A 20,000-nucleotide genomic window follows, 5' to 3' on the forward strand; every position below is an offset into this window, starting at 1 on the left:
TGAAGGTGGGTACTGGCCGGCTGACCTGGTGTGATGGTTGGTTGGTGAACACTTGGCGGTACTTGCACTTGGCTGTGCTTGGACTTGAAGGTGGGATCCGGCTGGCCTAGGCCATTGGTGGTTGGTTGGTGGGTTAGCCCTTAGCTGGGCTGGCTGGCTGGCTGGCCATCGGTGGTGTGGTGTGGTGAGGTGTGTGGAGTCGAGCATCGCGCGCCGTTGCCTTCTTCGGAGTGTTGTAGGTACGCAAGTGCTTGCAATGCAAAGAGGTTGGTGATGGAGTGACATTGCCTTCACCATGGAGTTGCGGGTACTTAGGTACTTGCAAGGAGATGGTGGTATGGTGGTGTTGCGTGTGTGGTGTTCGATTAGAAAGATATAATTTCTAAGTCCGGATTAGTGCTGTCAGTGGGGCCGCCGCTAACAGGTCCTGCACGGCCACCGTGGGGCTTGACTTGGCGCTATTCCGGACTTGGGGCGATCACGATGTCCCCGTGCGGGACTTAGAAGATGGAAGAACACAAGTACCCTTATCCCATGACTTGTGAGCGATTGGCATACGTTACCACATGAAGAGAAAAATTGGCTAAGTCCCGGATCCATATTATATGAAGAGAAAAATCGGCTAAGTCCCGGATCCATATTATATGAAGAGAAAAATTGGCTAAGTCCCGGATCCATATTATATGAAGAGAAATATCGGCTAAGTCCAGGATCCATATATAATAACCTAATAATCGGCTAAGTCCCGGATCCATATTATATGAAGAGAAAAATCGGCTAAGTCCAGGATCCATATATAATAACCTAATAATCGGCTAAGTCCAGGATCCATATATAATAACCTAATAACAGGCTAAGTCCAGGATCCATATTATATGAAGAGAAAAATCGGCTAAGTCCGAGATTGGGTCTGTCAGACATACACTTTCAAGATACCACACAAGCAAGCAAGATGGCCTAGTGATGGAACCATATAATATGAAGAGAAAAATCGGCTAAGTCCGAGATTGGGTCTGTCGGAAATACACTATCAAGTTACCACACAAGCAAGCAAGATGGCCTAATGATGGATCCATATGATATGAAGAGAAAAATCGGCTAAGTCCAGGATCCATATAATATGAAGAGAAAAATCGGCTAAGTCCCAGATTGGGTCTGTCAGAAATACACTTCCAAGTTACCACACAAGCAAGCAAGATGGCCTAGTGATGGATCCATATGATATGAAGAGAAAAATCGGCTAAGTCCAGGATCCATATAATATGAAGAGAAAAATCGGCTAAGTCCCAGATTGGGTCTGTCAGAAATACACTTCCAAGTTACCACACAAGCAAGCAAGATGGCCTAGTGATGGATCCATATGATATGAAGAGAAAAATCGGCTAAGTCCCAGATTGGGTCTGTCAGACATACACTATCAAGTTACCACACAAGCAAGCAAGATGGCCTAGTGATGGATCCATATGATATGAAGAGAAAAATCGGCTAAGTCCCAGATTGGGTCTGTCAGAAATACACTTCCAAGTTACCACATGAGCAAGCAAGATGGCCTAGTGATGGATCCATATAATATGCAGAGAAAAATCGGCTAAGTCCCAGATTGGGTCTGTCAGAAATACACTTCCAAGTTACCACATGAGCAAGCAAGTTACCACATGAAGAGAAAGCCGGCAAAGTCTGGGAATGTTACCACATGAACTGGAAAATGGGCAAAAACCTACCTTCACAGGGAACGTGAATAAGTAAGGCTGTAGACATCGGATCGACAAGCCAAAGACTGATATGGAAAGGAAATGAGTAGTACTAGCTTTCCTGAGAGTTGCAGAGCTTAGACTGCATATGAACGAAAGTTATTAAGCGTCAAAGTCAGAGAAGTTACCCAAAGGAACACAAGTTCCAACTTAGAGCATGTATACCGCCTAGACGGTAAGAGGTACGGCCAGGCTGAGGAATAAGGAAATGTTGGCCAACATGTTCCCTAACTATCCCCCGAAGACCGCAAAGCAATCCAACATCAACCAAGAAAGTTATAGCCCGATCAAGGAAACACCTACTTTGCACCGATATTGCACCAAATACATGTACCAAGCACCTTCGGTTGCATACCTGCAGGGGTTTACCATAGTAGGCCATGGAAGACCGATATACCGAACATAATCACTTTCTATCTCCTCGGGTGTTTGAGATAGCGCTTTGCGGTACAAGAACGAAAGTTAGACTTTATCTTGGTGCATCTTTTTGCCCAAGATCACAAGACCCTATCTACCAAGGCAAGAAAGTTGTGTGGGGACAAAATGTCCAAAAGTGCCCAAAGTGGCACACTTGAACCATATATTCGAGAAAAACACAAGTGTGGGCCCGAGCTAGCAAGTTGAAATGTTCTGACCGTCAGTAGCCCTAGTTGAGGTGCACTTATCATTATATGAGGCCAACGTGCCAGCTAGTCTCTAAAGGGGCGATATGGGTGTTCCAAGGTTTGTACCCAATTGAGGAAAAAACAGGGTAAGGTACGGTGTACCGCGAATAACTCGGGCTATAGATGTCCGATCGATGAGTTTGGCATATGTATGGAAAGGTCTCGACGAGACCTAACTACCCTGAAAGTATGAAGGCAAAGACTTGAATGACCGGGAAGTTATTAAGTGCACAAGTGGTAAAGTTGCACCAAAGTCCATGTTACCCGAAGTGGTACATGAACACCCAATATTCGACCAAAACACAAGTTTAGAGACGAGCTAGCGAGCTACATTGTTCAGACCGTCAGTAGCCCGCATCAAGACACGCATTTCATTATATTGAGCGTAGCCGCTAGCTCGACTCGAAGTCGGTCATATGGTTGGTTGATGGTTTGGACCGACCACGTGATGTACCAAGGTGATGTACCTTTCATGAATTAAAACTCTGGCTGTATGGCACTGAGCGACAAGCTAAGGTGTGATTTGGAATAGTCTTGAGTGGGACTATTAGGAAAAATGCGAACAAAAAATCACAAAGTCCTTGGGCGAAGCTATTAGCGAAACATAGAGCAAATTGGTACCAAAAACTATGGAAATGGGACTTGAGTCAAAAATAACCGCAAGTTGGAGAAGAGATAGCAAGCTTGCGTAGAACAACTATATTTGGTGCATGGTATCACCAACAAAAAAGTATATGGGGCCAAGGTGCTGGCTGGCCTCCAAAGTGGAGATATGGGCGATCCAAAGTTTGTACCCAAGTACGAACAAGTATGGAAAAAACAGGGTAAGGTACCAAGTACCATTAATAACTTCGGCTGTAGATGGCCGAGCGAGGCAAACGGCTCACCGTTGGAAAGGTCTTGGGGAGACCTATCTACCCTGAAAGTTTCATGAGGCTGAGTTGAAAGACCACGGAGATATTAGGTGATGATGGTCCAATTCGGGGACCAAGTCGCAGGAAATGGCGCTTGACCAAAATCACCCTTGGAAGGTGAATACCGGCTTACCGGTAAGAGATAGCGACTTGGCGTAGAATATTCATAAGTTGGGCGTGTAGAGACGCAACTTTTATTATATGGGGCCAACCCGGTCAGGGTGCTCCAAGTCGGTCGTTTGGTTGGTTTATGGTTTGGGCGGACCACGTGGTGTGCCAAGTTGAGGTACCTTTCATGAATTATAACTTGGTCAGTTTGCCACCGAGCGACAAGCTGCGGTGTGTTTTGGAATGGTCTTGAGTGGGACTATCAAGGAAAAATACCAATCGAAAATCAGCTTGTCCATGGCCGAAGCTATTAGTGAAACATATAGCAAAATGGGTCCAAAAACGAATGAAATGGGAATTGGACCAAGAATAACGGCAAGTTGGAGAAGAGATAGCAAGTTGGCGTAGAACAATTATATTTGGTGCATGGCATGACCAACAAAAAAGTATATGGGGCCAAGGTGCTAGCTGGCCTCCAAAGTGGAGATATGGGCGATCCAAAGTTTGTACCCAAGTACGAACAAGTATGGAAAAAACAGGGTAAGGTACCAAGTACCATTAATAACTTCGGCTGTAGATGGCCGAGCGAGGCAAACGGCTCACCGTTGGAAAGGTCTTGGGGAGACCTATCTACCCTGAAAGTTTTATGAGGCTGAGTTGAAAGACCACGGAGATATTAGGTGATGATGGTCCAATTCGGGGACCAAGTCGCAGGAAATGGCACTTGACCAAAATCACCCTTGGATGGTGAATACCGGCTTACCGGTAAGAGATAGCGACTTGGCGTAGAATATTCATAAGTTGGGCGTGTAGAGACGCAACTTTCATTATATGGGGGCTACCCGGTCAGGGTGCTCCAAGTCGGTCGTTTGGTCGGTTTATGGTTTGGGCCGACCATGTGGTGTACCAAGAAGAGGTACCTTTCATGAATTATAACTCGGTCAGTTTGCCACCGAGCGACAAGTTGCGGTGTGTTTTGGAATGGTCTTGAGTGGGACTATCAAGCAAAAATACAAACAGAATATCAGCTTGTCCATGGCCGAAGCTATTAGTGAAACATATAGCAAAATGGGTCCGAAAACGAATGAAATGGGACTTGGACCAAGAATAACGGCAAGTTAGAGAAGAGATAGCAAGTTGGCGTAGAACAATTATATTTAGTGCATGGTATGACCAAGAAAAAAGTATATGGGGCAAAGGTGCTGGCTGGCCTCCAAAGTGGAGATATGGGCGATACAAAGTTTGTACCCAAGTATGGCAAAAACTGGTATAGGTACCTTTCATGAATTACTGCTCAGGCTGTATGGCACTTAGCGGGACGCTTGGCTCTGGTATGGAATAGTCTTGAGTGGGACTATCAAGGAAAAATACGAACAAAAAATCACCATGTCCACGGACGAAGGTATTAGCGAAACTTAGAGCGAAATTGCGACCAAGTCGCTGGAAATGGCCCTTGGACCAAGTATACCGTCAAGGCGGTACGAGATAGCGAGTTGACGTAGAACATTTATAAGTTTGCCTACAAGAGACAAAAGTTTAGTTATATGGGGCCAACCCGCTCAGGGTTGTCCAAGTCGGTCATATGGCTGATCGAAATTTTCGACCAAGTACTGAGAAAACAGGGTAAGGTACCGTGTACCTCGAATAACTTCGGCTGTAGATGTCCGAGCGAGGCAAACGGCATAGCGTTGGAAAGGTCTTGAGGTGTTCTAGGCACCCTGAAAGTATGAGAAAGCTATCTGGAAAACTTGTGGAGATATTAGAGAAACATAGGGCCCAAAAGATACCAAGTCGCAGGAAATGGGCCCTCCATGAACACCCTAAAATCCCAATTACGGCTAAGTTGCAGGCCAGCTAGCGAAGTGAAATGTTCTAGGCATAACTAGAACACGTTAAGGCGCAACTTTTTGAATAAGAACTTTTTTCGATATCTGGTCCCCAAAGGGGGGATATGGGCGATCCAAGGATTTTTCCAAGTTTCGGTACTTTTTACGGTATCGCTCATAGCTCCGGCTGTATGCAAGCAAATGACAATCTAAGACATGATTTGGAAAGGTATTGAGCAGTACTAACTTACGTTAGAACACAGCGAAGCGCTATCGGTTCATGGCAAGGCCGATATAAACAGTCAAAGATGAAAAATGTTGATAAAATGAACAAAAATTACCTTGGTACGCGAATAGCGGCCAGGGATGAAGAGGTACGAAGTTGGTGTAGAACAATTATAATTAGGGCTTGGTACGCTCTAAAAGTTTGCCGAAGACCGCAAAGCGCTCAGACCCATAGAAAGTGGCCATTTGGGCCGAACAGTGCATGCAAAGAGGTGAAAATGCAAAAATTGCACTTTGGGGGGCGATTTGCGGGGGGAAGGAGGGGTCGGAGGGCAAAATGTCCCTTGACCAAAAAGTTTTATCTCGTCGAGATCTACAACATTGCCGAAGACCGCAAAGCGCTAGCTCGCAATCGAAAAATCGAGAATTTGAAAATTTTCTAAGTCTTGGGCTCCCTAAGGAAAAGTTTCAAAAATCACGTTTGTCCCCTATTTTGAAGGGGAAGGAGTCGGTTCCGGGGCATGGTGTCTTCGGCAAAAAGTCTTATCTTTTTGCGTACTTTCGACTAGTTCAATAAAAATTTTTGACCCAAAATTTGTTCGGCGGACCCCTAGGTCGAAAAACCCGAAAAAAGTCGAAAAAAGTCGAAAATGTCGAAAAATGAGAAAACCTCATATTCGGACTCTACACGAGCCCCAGATATTGAAAAGTGAAATCCGCGGTCGATTTGGAACAAAAAATTGACCTAGGCAAAGTTGTATGGAGGTAGGGACCCCTGAGAAAAAAGTTTGGTCCCGAGGCTCCTTGGACCACCAAGTCCCTAGGTCGGACCAAAATCGGAAAAAATCCGACCAAAGTCGAAAGTGTCGAAAATTTTAAAAAACCCCTTTTGGGGCCCTATGGCCTCCCTAGATAATGAAAAGTGAGGTCCGCGGCCGATCCGGAAGAAAAACTTGACCTAGGCAAACTTGTATGACGGTGGGGACCCAAAAAAATTTCGATGAGTGTAGTTTAGACAGGCCGGAAAATGTATCGGTGGTCCGTATCAAGGGACGTCTTTTAGTTCCATGGGGTGGTGGTCGTCGAACAAAGTCGCCTAGGTCGACCACCAGAAAGACCAGTCGTGTTGTAATGGATGTTTTGACCACTTTACTAGGGAAACCTAGTAGGTCGAAGCAAATTTGGGGTTCGAGATGAGTTGGTGAAAGTTGGTCCAACCTAGGTGTGCTTGGTGGAGGTTGACCATGAAAGTAGAGCATGATAGGAATGACCATAACTTTGGTTCTAGATGTCGGATCGGTACACTTGAGGCAGTTTTGGAAAGGTGAAGGCCTGCTCTAGCTATGTTTCCTACCAAGCTGAGCACCTACTAGTGACCCGGAGGAGGTATTAAGGGTCAAAGGCAAAAAGGGGTACCCTAAAGTGCATGTGACCAAGAAAATGGGAAAAACGGTATCGCCTATAGCTCAGGCTGTATGGCTCGGATCGGAAAGCTTGGATATGCGTTGGAAAGGTCTTGACGAGCGCTAGCTATGTGTCCTACCAAGCGAAGCGCTAGGTGTTGAGCAAGTCGGTCATATTAGAGGGCAAAGGTGAAAAATGGTGGTTTAGAGGCGAAAATTCACCTTATGATCGAAAATAGCGGGCGAACGATAAGAGCTACGAACACGGCGTAGAACAATCATAAGTACGTTACCACAAGACCTAACTTTGGCCAATATAGAGCGAGAAGATCGGAGGTACCCATCAGGGTGATATGGCTGGTTCAAAGTTGGACCAAAACGAGACTTGAGAAATGGGTTGAAACACGGTATCGCGAATAACTCAGGCTGTATGGAACGGATCGACAAGCTAAGATCAGTGTTGGAAAGGTCGAACCGAGCGCTAACTATAATCCCAAACAACCGAAGCGCTAAGTGTTGAGCAAAACTGAGTTATTAAGCGACAAAGTGGAAAAATAATACCAAAATTTCCAAAAATCACACAAGACCAAGAATACCGAGCAGGCGGTAAGAGATAGCGGGTTGACGTAGAATACTTATAAGTTTGCCTCTACGAGACCTAAAAGTCGTCCATAGACAGCGAGAAGATCGGACCACTCTGGAAGGGTGATACGAGTGGTCAAAAATTGGCAAAAATGAAACATGGCTAAAATGGATTTGACTTGTGCACCGTATAGCTCCGGCTGTATGGCATGGATTGTTAAGCTAGGATATGTTTTGGAAAGGTAACTCCCAGCGCTAGATACGACTAGAAGAAAGCAAAGCGCTAACTAGCATGATTTGGAAGTTATTAAGTGTCAAAGTCGAAAAATGTTACCAAAATTGAAACTCGAGTACATTGGGCCAAAAAGTACAAGTTGTGAAATTTGGACTTACGAGTAAAATACCGAGCAGGCGGTAAGAGATAGAGACTTGGTGTAGAACAATTATATGTTGGGCATGTTATAACCTATATTTGGCCCGAACATAGTGACGAGATCGGTGGTACCCAAAAGGGTGGTACAGGTGTTAGATGGTTTTCCCAGAGCATAAGCTCCACATGATATGGAAAACGGGAAACATCATAACTTCGGCTGTATGGCATGGAATGGAACGAACAAGGTATCGATGGAAAGAGAAAAGGTAGCGCTAACTATAATTCCTACCAAGCAAAGCGCTAGCATGTGACCGTTCGGGTGTTATTGTGAGTCAAAGTCAGAAATTGTTACCACGAGAGGCGAAAATCCGACTAAGTCCATGAATACCGGGCTGGCGGTAAGAGATACGGCTTGGCCGTAGAACATTTATAAGTTGGCCAATACAAGACCTAAGTTTCGTCCATAGACGACAAGAAGATCGAAGATACGTGAAGGTGAGATATGGGCGTCCCAAAGTGGGCCTTTGAAAAAGTGACAAACTTCCCTTATAACAGCATACACCAAATATCTCTGGCTCTATGGCACCGAATAAGAAGTTGAGGTCAGCGATAGAAAGGTGATAGTCAGCGCTAAATATCATACGAACAGAGTGAAGCGCTAAAGGGAAAGGATCTTGGTGATATAAGGTGGCAAAGTCGAGAAAAGTTGCCTCAAAATCATGAAAAATGTGAAAAAATGACTAAGTCCCGGGTGCCTTAAGGGCAGGTTTATCGAATGTACCGAGCTGGCGGTACGAGATAGAGACTTGGTGTAGAACAATTATATGTTTGGCATGGCAAGACCTACATTCGGTCAATACAAAGTGAGAAGATCAAAGATACCCGCAAGGGTGATATTGGTGTCCAAAGGAAAAAAGCACTAAGTCAAGAAGTCAGTATGCGATGAAACACGGACCAAGAGTACCAAGCAATTGGTGCAAGTTAGAGCCTTAATGGTTCAAGATAGAGACTTGGTGTCGAACAATTATAAGTTTGGCATAGCAAGACCTACATTTGGTCAATACATGGTGCGAAGATCAAAGATACCCGTAAGGGTGATATTGGTGTCCAAAGGTAAAAAACACTAAGTCTTGGGAAACTTATATGAAGGAAAGGACCCTGATGGGTCATATGGAATTGATCGAAAAATCGGCTAAGTCCCAAAATGGGGATGTCAGAACTACACTCATATGTTACTACATGAAGCAAGGCAAACTTATATGAAGAAAAGGACCCTTATGGGTCATATGGTATGGATCGAAAAATCGGCTAAGTCCCAAAATGATGATGTCAGAACTACACTCAAATGTTACCACACCAAGCAAGGCAAACTTATATGAAGAAAAGGACCCTGATGGGTCATATGGTATTTTACGAAAAATCGGCTAAGTCCCAAAATGGGGATGTCAGAACTACACTCAAATGTTACCACACCAAGCAAGGCAAACTTATATGAAGCAAAGGACCCTGATGGGTCATATGGTATTTTACGAAAAATCGGCTAAGTCCCAAAATGGGGATGTCGAAACTACACTCAAATGTTACCACACCAAGCAAGGCAAACTTATATGAAGCAAAGGACCCTGATGGGTCATATGGTATTTTACGAAAAATCGGCTAAGTCCCAAAATGGGGATGTCAGAACTACACTCAAATGTTACCACACCAAGCAAGGCAAACTTATATGAAGCAAAGGACCCTGATGGGTCATATGGTAATTTACGAAAAATCGGCTAAGTCCCAAAATGGGGATGTCGAAACTACACTCAAATGTTACCACACCAAGCAAGGCAAACTTATATGAAGCAAAGGACCCTGATGGGTCATATGGTATTTTACGAAAAATCGGCTAAGTCCCAAAATGGGGATGTCAGAACTACACTCAAATGTTACCACACCAAGCAAGGCAAACTTATATGAAGGCAAGGACCCTGATGGGTCATATGGTATTTTACGAAAAATCGGCTAAGTCCCAAAATGGGGATGTCAGAACTACACTCAAATGTTACCACACCAAGCAAGGCAAAGTACCTAGGTGAACCCTAGGAAGAAACACGGACCAAGTCAGATGGCCTAAGTCAAGAGAACAAGTGACCTAGGCAAAGTTGTATGACGGTGAGGACCCTGAAAAATCTGGTTAGTGTAGTTTAGACAGGGGAGGTTTTTGGGTCGGCTGAACCTCCTTATTTTGGGTTTTGACCTCCTCAAGAAGCTACACCTAGGCAAACTGCCTAGGGTGAAAGTGCGAAGACCAATCGAATAGTAAGACAAGTTTTGACCGATCGCCCTAGGCAAGCTTGTATGAAGAAAGGGACCCTATGGGTCATATGGAAATACATGAAAAATCGGCTAAGTCCCAAAATTGGGATGTCTGAACTACACTAAAAAGTTACCACATCAAGCAAGGCAAAGTACCTAGGTGAACCCTAAGAAGAAACACGGACCAAGTCAGATGGCCTAAGTCAAGAGTACAAGTGACCTAGGCAAAGTTGTATGGCGCTGAGGACCCTGAAAAATCGGGTTAGTGTAGTTCAGACAGGGGAGGTTTTTGGGTCGGCTGAACCTCCTTATTTTGGGTTTTGACCTCCTCAAGAAGCTACACCTTGGCAAACTGCCTAGGGTGAAAGTGCGAAGACCAATCGAATAGTAAGACAAGTTTTGACCGATCGCCCTAGGCAAGCTTGTATGAAGAAAGGGACCCTATGGGTCATATGGAAAATCCATGAAAAATCGGCTAAGTCCCAAAATTGGGATGTCTGAACTACACTAAAAAGTTACCACATCAAGCAAGGCAAAGTACCTAGGTGAACCCTAAGAAGAAACACGGACCAAGTCAGATGGCCTAAGTCAAGAGTACATGTGACCTAGGCAAAGTTGTATGGCGCTGAGGACCCTGAAAAATCGGGTTAGTGTAGTTCAGACAGGGGAGGTTTTTGGGTCGGCTGAACCTCCTTATTTTGGGTTTTGACCTCCTCAAGAAGCTACACCTAGGCAAACTGCCTAGGGTGAAAGTGCGAAGACCAATCGAATAGTAAGACAAGTTTTGACCGATCGCCCTAGGCAAGCTTGTATGAAGAAAGGGACCCTATGGGTCATATGGAAATTCATGAAAAATCGGCTAAGTCCCAAAATTGGGATGTCAGAACTACACTATAAAGTTACCACATTAGCAAGGCAGACTTGTATGAAGAACGGGACCCAGGTGAAAGTAGCAAATATCCCAAACCGAACATGTATATTATACACACAAGAGTACGAACATAAAGGAACACGGACCAAGCGTGCCGAGAGAATCGGTACTATAGAGCCCTCGTGGTTCTACACAAAGACTTTATGTTAGGGGTTCAAGCCCCATAGTACTCAAACGGTGACAGTAGCAAATATCCAAAAACGAACTGGAATTTACATTCTGTTGGTCATGCGGTCGTCCAAAGGGGTCTAGTATCCTGGGATGACAAGCATCACGGGCACAGTCTCGTATCAAAACAGTCGAAGAGGCCCGCGAAAGCTTGCTTTCCATGGCTATGCGATGCACAAATTGAGTTTCTCCGTAGTTATACACAGCGCACAGGTGAAAGTAGCAAATATCCCAAATCGAACATGAATTTTATACACACAAGAGTACAAACATAAAGGAACACGGACCAAGCGTACCGAGAGAATCGGTACTAGAGCCCTTGTGGTTCTACATTGAGAGCCCTCGTGGTTCTACATAGATACTTTATGTTAGGGGTTCCAACCCCATAGTACTAGAACGGTGGAAGTAGCAAATAAACCGAACGTGGAATTTACTTTCTGATGGTCATGCGGTCGTCCAAAGGGGTCTAGTATCCTGGGATGACAAGCATCACGGGCACAGCTCGTATCAAAACAGTCGAAGAGGCCCGCGAAAGCTTGCTTTCCATGGCTATGCGATGCACAAATTGAGTTTACTCACCGTAGTATAAAACGAACGAACCGAACCTATCCGAGTAGGGATAATGGGCGCAGTAACATACTTCTGTGACCCAGCGAGAGTTGAACGAGGTGACATGAACTGTCAGTGGCTTATATCAGATGGGATACATACATGAGATTGCTTTCAAATCTACACTCGAAAACCTAACCAAGTAAAAGCGAACGTGGGGAGGATTCGAAACTGGTAACGAAATCTTAAGCTGGAAAGAGTCATCACTATGGATACATATTATGCGAAACCAATCAAGTGCTCATTACTGATCCAAAACCGAAGAGCACTAGTGAACACCTTAATCTCACCCTAGTTCACATCCAAGTGATCGACCACGTGTGTGAAGCAAAGACCAATCGAATTCCTCAATGGACCGAACACTATGAACAAATGGCCAAAAACGTTATAACTATCCAAACATCCTACTATCTAACGAAAGTCATCACGATGGAACCATACCATGATCTTTAACCTATAGCGCTCACCATATTCCTACCCAGAGTGCAAGTGAACAGATTGCCCACCCTTACCCAGTTCACAACCACGTGATCGACTAACATACCGAGGTTACCACAAGTCAAAGTTATACGTTTACAAGCGCAAGACCAATCGAAAACCCCGAAAGCAATCTCGACCCAAAATGTATTATCCGTGAGTGTAGTCGAGTCTCGTACTCGTCATCTGTTATCGTCGGATAGAATATCCAGTACACGGTTGTCTTTCCAAATTAAATCTACATACAGAACTCGCTCTTGGCAAATGGGTGGCAATGGCGCAATCAGGAGCGAGTTCCCGTCCGGGTGCCAAGTGATTGGCAAATGTCTGGGGGAAAGCAACCATATGTTGATTTGTCTGTTAGTGTACTGGGTGTTTGAGGTATGTAGTATCCACGCTTGGTTGGGTGTGTCAGAGGACCATGGATGCGTTCACAACCCCAATTGGGGTACATCGGGAATGATTTTGTGGAACCGATGTGCCCGGCACACACTAAGTTTTGTTGCAAGTTAATAGTGTGCCATGTCCGGGGGGGTTGTGATTAAACTCTGGTGAATTGCGTACTGTGGTGATTGGGGTATGAAAGCCCCGCAGTTGCAATGATCGGACGCGCCTAGCGTGTCCTTTAGTTGATGGTAGGGAAATGAAGGCCCTTGTCAGCTCACCTAAGTATTCATGGAAGTTTGGCATAAGGTCGCTGTGGTAGGGGTATGAAGGCCCCGTCAGCGCATGCACAATCGGGCGCACGAGCGCTTAGCGGAGTCGAATGCCGCTCAAGTGCCTGTCCGGTGCATCGGGTGTGTGTGATACGAGGGCAATGAGGTTCGCACGGGGGCTCGCCTCCCGTGTGCTACCGGACTTGACAACATATAGAACGTGGTGTTTGCTCCTCCGGGTGCAATGGGACAATGAACATTCGAACGCAAAGTCGGAATTCTGGTTGATCCTACCAGTAATATACGCTCGTCTCAAAGGTTAAGCCATGCATGTCTAAGTACAAACAGATTTAATGTGAAACCGCATAAGGCTCAGTATAACAGCTATAATTTACGAGATCATCAACCTAGTTACTTGGATAACTGTGGAAAATCTAGAGCTAATACATGCAACATGCCAGGACCCTCGCGGGAACTGGTGCACTTATTAGTCAAACCAATCGCGGGTTCTCCGTGTCATTGAGTTGAAGTCTGGATAATGATGCTGATCGTATGGTCTCGCACCGACGACAGATCTCGCAAATATCTGCCCTATCAACTATGGATGGTAGTATAGAGGACTACCATGGTTGCAACGGGTAACGGGGAATCAGGGTTCGATTCCGGAGAGGGAGCCTGAGAAATGGCTACCACATCCAAGGAAGGCAGCAGGCGCGTAAATTACCCAATCCCGGGACGGGGAGGTAGTGACGAGAAATAACAATATGAAACTCTTTAATGATGTTTCATAATTGGAATGAGTAGAGCATAAATCCTTCTACGAGGATCAAGTGGAGGGCAAGTCTGGTGCCAGCAGCCGCGGTAATTCCAGCTCCACTAGCGTATATTAAAATTGTTGCGGTTAAAACGTTCGAAGTTGATACTTGTCCAACACAGTCCGGCTCCGCCGACCCGGTCAACCCGTGGTCGGTGGGCCAAGTCGGAATCTGGTTGCGACTCAATGGTGTGGTAGGGCACCAAGTCTGTGTCATGGTGTGCCCTTCAACGGGTGCAAGTGTAACATAGAGCTCGACCGCTCACGTTTACCTTGAACAAATTAGAGTGGTTAAAGCAGGGTGCCCAAACGCCCTAGAATAATCTTGCATGGAATAATGGAATACGACCTTGGTCTAATCTTTCATTGGTTTGTACTCAGACCGGAGGTAATGATTAACAGAAGTAGTTGGGGACACTAGTATTACGGCGCGAGAGGTGAAATTCGTAGACCGTCGTAAGACTAACTAAAGCGAAGGCATTTGTCAAGGATGCTTTCTTTAATCAAGAACGAAAGTTAGAGGATCGAAGGCGATTAGATACCGCCCTAGTTCTAACCGTAAACGATGCCAACTAGCAATTGGGAGACGCTACAACCAGGTGCTCTCAGTAGCTTCCGGGAAACCAAAGTCAGGTTCCGGGGGAAGTATGGTTGCAAAGTTGAAACTTAAAGGAATTGACGGAAGGGCACCACAATGAAATGGAGCTTGCGGTTCAATTTGACTCAACACGGGAAAACTTACCAGGTCCGAACTTATGGAGGTGAGACAGATTAATAGCTCTTTCTCAAATTTAAGGGTAGTGGTGCATGGCCGTTCTTAGTTCGTGGATTGATTTGTCTGGTTAATTCCGATAACGAACGTGACTCACATATGCTAACTAGAACGCAGTCAGCGTTAATGCGTCGATGCCGATTGGAACGGGTTAGGACCTTTCGGTGGAGTATGACCTGACACCTTCGCTGTTCGTGTGCGCAAGTGCACTTACGGTACGCTGCTTAGCAGGACAATTTGTGTTTAGCAAAATGAGATCGAGCGATAACAGGTCCGTGATGCCCTTAGATGTTCTGGGCTACACGCGTGCTACAATGTGGGTAGCAGCGTGTCTCCTATTCCGAGAGGAACGGGAAATCACTCAAATACTCACTTAGTAGGGATTATGGATTGCAATGGTCCATATGAACTCGGAACTTCTAGTAAGTGCTGGTCATCAGCCAGCGTTGAATACGTCCCTGCCCTTTGTACACACCGCCCGTCGCTACTACCGATGGATTATTTAGTGAGGTCTTTGGAGATGATCGTTCGCTGGATCCTCGTGAACCGCGTCTGCTTTATCGAAGTTGACCGAACTTGATGATTTAGAGGAAGTAAAAGTCGTAACAAGGTTTCCGTAGGTGAACCTGCGGAAGGATCATTAGTGGCCAAGTGATCCTTCCAGAAGTCCGAACCTGCGGGTTGAGACTTCGGCACAAGTTGCCATATGATAATTGACGAAACACTATAGAAGTCCGAACCTGCGGGTTGAGACTTAGGCACAAGTTGCCATATGAACATTGACGAAACACTATGAAGTCCGAACCTGCGGGTTGAGACTTAGGCACAAGTTGCCTTATACATGACTTCGAACAAATACACAAGTCCGAACCTGCGGGTTGAGACTTAGGCACAAGTTGCCTTATACATGACTTCGAACAAATACACAAGTCCGAACCTGCGGGTTGAGACTTAGGCACAAGTTGCCATATGAAAGTTGACGAAACACTAACAAGTCCGAACCTGCGGGTTGAGACTTAGGCACACGTTGCCTTATACATGACTTCGAACAAATACACAAGTCCGAACCTGCGGGTTGAGACTTAGGCACAAGTTGCCTTATACATACATTGGCCAAATAAACAGAAGTCCGAACCTGCGGGTTGAGACTTAGGCACAAGTTGCCATATTATATTCGATCAAACACTAAGTAGTCCGAACCTGCGGGTTGAGACTCAAGACCGTAACAAGATGTCACTATACAAGTCCGAACCTAAGGGTTGAGACTTAATGCGATCTAGATACCAAGTTGACATCCAATACCTGTTGAGCAAAACCAAAGATTCCCTGTTCTCGAATGATTACACTATATAACAGGGAATCTTGAAGAAATCAAGCAAGCGTGAAACAAAGTCATCACTTGGGCATGCTCGATAGCCAACCACATGACCTTAACCTAAGAGAGCATGCAAACCACATGATACCTATAAACGATTAACCCGCCCTAGTTCAATCGTTCACCAAGTGATGACTTCAGTATGGCTAAGAGAAAAACTTTTAAATGGGAAAAACTCTAAGTCCGAACCTCCGGGTTGAGACTTCCGCGTCGGAGGTGCGCCCACCTCCTATCCGAAAGATGGTGAATCAGGGGTGTTCGATCAGCAATGGTCGGATGCCCCGTCGTAGTCCAACTATGACAATCAAAGTCAAGACCTCCGGGTTGAGACTTTCCGCGAGTACAAGCATAAAGGAACACGGACCAAGCCGTACCGAGAGAATCGGTACTAGAGCCCTCGTGGTTCTACATTGAGAGAGCCCTCGTGGTTCTCATTAGGGGCTTTATGCAAGTCGTACTCAATACTGTGGTGTGAAGTATAAAGTATAGTCTTCGCCTGGTCCACGCTGCTTCGGCGGTCCTGGGTAAGATAGTTCATTCTAGCTTGCCCTATAGTGGAATGAGGACACTTAATGCTTCGTCTTTTAGCGGCGGCTAGACTCCTCCTCACGGGGAACGAGTTGACGCACACAGCGGCGGCTTACGCACTATGGCAATCATGGATGCCTGAAGATTCCGTGAAGTTCTCCCCTGGTCCACGCTGCCTCGGCAGTCCTGGGTAAAATGGAATATTTCCAGCTTGCCCTATAGTGGAAGAGGACTATCCAACAATACAAAGTCAAGACCTCCGGGTTGAGACTTTCCGCGTCGGTGGTGTCGCGCACCGCCTATCCGAAAGATGGTGTAACAGGGGTGTTCGATCAGCAATGGTCGGATGCCCCGTCATAGTCCAACTATGACAACCAAAGTCAAGACCTCCGGGTTGAGACTTTCCGCGTCCGGAGGTACGCGTACCGCCTACCCGAAAGATGGTGTGCTTCTGGGGTATTCGATGAGTCGGATACCCCGTCGTAGTCCAACTATGACAATACAAAGTCAAGACCTCCGGGTTGAGACTTCCGCGTCGGAGGTGCGCGCACCGCCTACCCGAAAGATGATGAATCAGGGGTGTTCGATCAGCAATGGTCGGATGCCCCGTCGTAGTCCAACTATGACAATCAAAGTCAAGACCTCCGGGTTGAGACTTCCGCGTCCGGAGGTACGCGTACCGCCTACCCGAAAGATGGTGAATCAGGGGTGTTCGATCAGCAATGGTCGGATGCCCCGTCGTAGTCCAACTATGACAATCAAAGTCAAGACCTCCGGGTTGAGACTTTCTGCGAGTACATGCATAAAGGAACACGGACCAAGCCGTACCGAGAGAATCGGTACTAGAGCCCTCGTGGTTCTACATTGAGAGAGCCCTCGTGGTTCTCATTAGGGGCTTTATGCAAGTCGTACTCAATACTGTGGTGTGAAGTATAAAGTATAGAGTCCTCCACTGGTCCACGCTGCTCCGGCGGTCCTGGGTAAGATAGTTCATTCTAGCTTGCCCTATGTGGAAGAGGACTCAATACCCTACCTGTTGAGCTTGAAACAAAGTCATCACTTGGGCATGCTCATATTGCCATACAATATTCCATTATCTACTAATGAGCATGCAGCTATATGATTATAACCTGTAAACGATTACCCCGCCGTAGTTCAGCGCTTCAACCAAGTGATGACTTCAGTATGGCTAGTGTGTGAAGTATAAAGTATAGTCCTCCCCTGGTCCACACTGCTTCGGCGGTCCTGGGTAAGATAGTTAGTTCTAGCTTGCCCTATGTGGAAGAGGACACCATACTTAATACTGTGGTGTAATGAACAAAGTATAGTCCTCCACTGGTCCACGCTGCTTTGCAGTCCTGGGTAAGATAGTTAGTTCTAGCTTGCCCTATGTGGAAGAGGGCATACAAGACAAAGTATAGTTCTCCCCTGGTCCACGCTGCTCCGGCGGTCCTGGGTAAGATAGTTAATTCTAGCTTGCCCTATGTGGAAGAGGACTCAATACCCTACCTGTTGAGCTTGAAACAAAGTCATCACTTGGGCATGCTCTATAGCCAATCACATGACATTAACCTAAGAGAGCATGCAGCGTATTATCCCAATGCAAAGTAAACGATAGACTCGCCCTAGTTCAGTGCTTCAACCAAGTGATGACTTCAATTTGGCTAGTGTGTGAAGTATAAAGTATAGTCCTCCCCTGGTCCACACTGCTTCGGCGGTCCTGGGTAAGATAGTTAATTCTAGCTTGCCCTATGTGGAAGAGGACACCATACTTAATACTGTGGTGTAATGAACAAAGTATAGTCCTCCACTGGTCCACGCTGCTCCGGCGGTCCTGGGTAAGATAGTTCATTCTAGCTTGCCCTATGTGGAAGAGGGCATACAAGACAAAGTATAGTTCTCCCCTGGTCCACGCTGCTTCGGCGGTCCTGGGTAAGATAGTTAATTCTAGCTTGCCCTATGTGGAAGAGAGCATACATGAACCAAGAACGAAGGTTATGATCGAGGAATGATTCGACAACTAACCGATGGTATGAAATGTGAAGAATTCAAGCAAGCACACAATCAAGTCATCACTTGGGCATGCTCGATAGCCAACCCTATGACATTAACCTAGTAGAGCATGCGAAAACCAATATATATGTAAACGATGCCCCTCCCTAGTTCAGCGCTTCAACCAAGTGATGACTTCAGAATGGCTAAATCAAATCGGTTCAAAACATACCATCGGTACCCTATTGAAACACACAAGTCGATATCAAACCTCATGATTGTGTAGTCCTCCACTGGTCCACACTGCTCCGGCGGTCCTGGGTAAGATAGTTCATTCTAGCTTGCCCTATGTGGAAGAGGGCACATTACTCAATACTGTGGTGTTATGAACAAAGTATAGTCCTCCACTGGTCCACGCTGCTTCGGCGGTCCTGGGTAAGATAGTTAGTTCTAGCTTGCCCTATGTGGAAGAGGGCATACAAGACAAAGTATAGTTCTCCCCTGGTCCACGCTGCTTCGGCGGTCCTGGGTAAGATAGTTAATTCTAGCTTGCCCTATGTGGAAGAGAGCATACATGAACCAAGAACGAAGGTTATGATCGAGGAATGATTCGACAACTAACCGATGGTATGAAATGTGAAGAATTCAAGCAAGCACACAATCAAGTCATCACTTGGGCATGCTCGATAGCCAACCTCATGACATTAACCTAGTAGAGCATGCGAAAACCAATATATATGTAAACGATGCCTCCCTAGTTCAGCGCTTCAACCAAGTGATGACTTCAGAATGGCTAAATCAAATCGGTTCAAACCATACCATCGGTATCCTATTGAAACACACAAGTCGATATCAAACCTCATGATTGTGTAGTCCTCCACTGGTCCACGCCGCTTCGGCCGTCCTGGGTAAAATGGAACATTCCAGCTTGCCCTATGTGGAAGAGGGCACATTACTCAATACTGTGGTGTGAAGTATAAAGTTCAGTTCTCCCCTGGTCCACGCTGCTTCGGCGGTCCTGGGTAAGATAGTTCATTCTAGGTTGCCCTATGTGGAAGAGGACACTTCATACTTCGTCTCTAAGCGGCGGCTTGACTCCTCCCTACGGGGAACGGGTTTACGCGCACAGCGGCGGCTTACGCACTATGGCAGTCATGGATGCCTTACGTTTCTATGAAAAGTGTGTTCCTCCCCTGGTCCACGCTGCTTCGGCAGTCCTGGGTAAGATAGTTAGTTCTAGCTTGCCCTATGTGGAAGAGGACACGAAGACTTACTGTGGTGTGAAGCATAAAGTTCAGTTCTCCCCTGGTCCACGCCGCTTCGGCCGTCCTGGGTAAAATGGATTCATCCAGCTTGCCCTATGTGGAATGAGGACACTTTATGCTTCGTCTCTAAGCGGCGGCTTGCTCCTCCCTACGGGGAACGGGTATACGCGCACAGCGGCGGCTTACGTTATGGCAGTCATGGATGCCTTACGTTTCCATGAAAAGTGTGTTCCTCCCCTGGTCCACGCTGCTTCGGCAGTCCTGGGTA

Source organism: Anopheles ziemanni, assembly GCF_943734765.1.
Source record: "Anopheles ziemanni chromosome X unlocalized genomic scaffold, idAnoZiCoDA_A2_x.2 X_unloc_44, whole genome shotgun sequence".
Lineage (NCBI taxonomy): Eukaryota > Metazoa > Arthropoda > Insecta > Diptera > Culicidae > Anopheles > Anopheles ziemanni.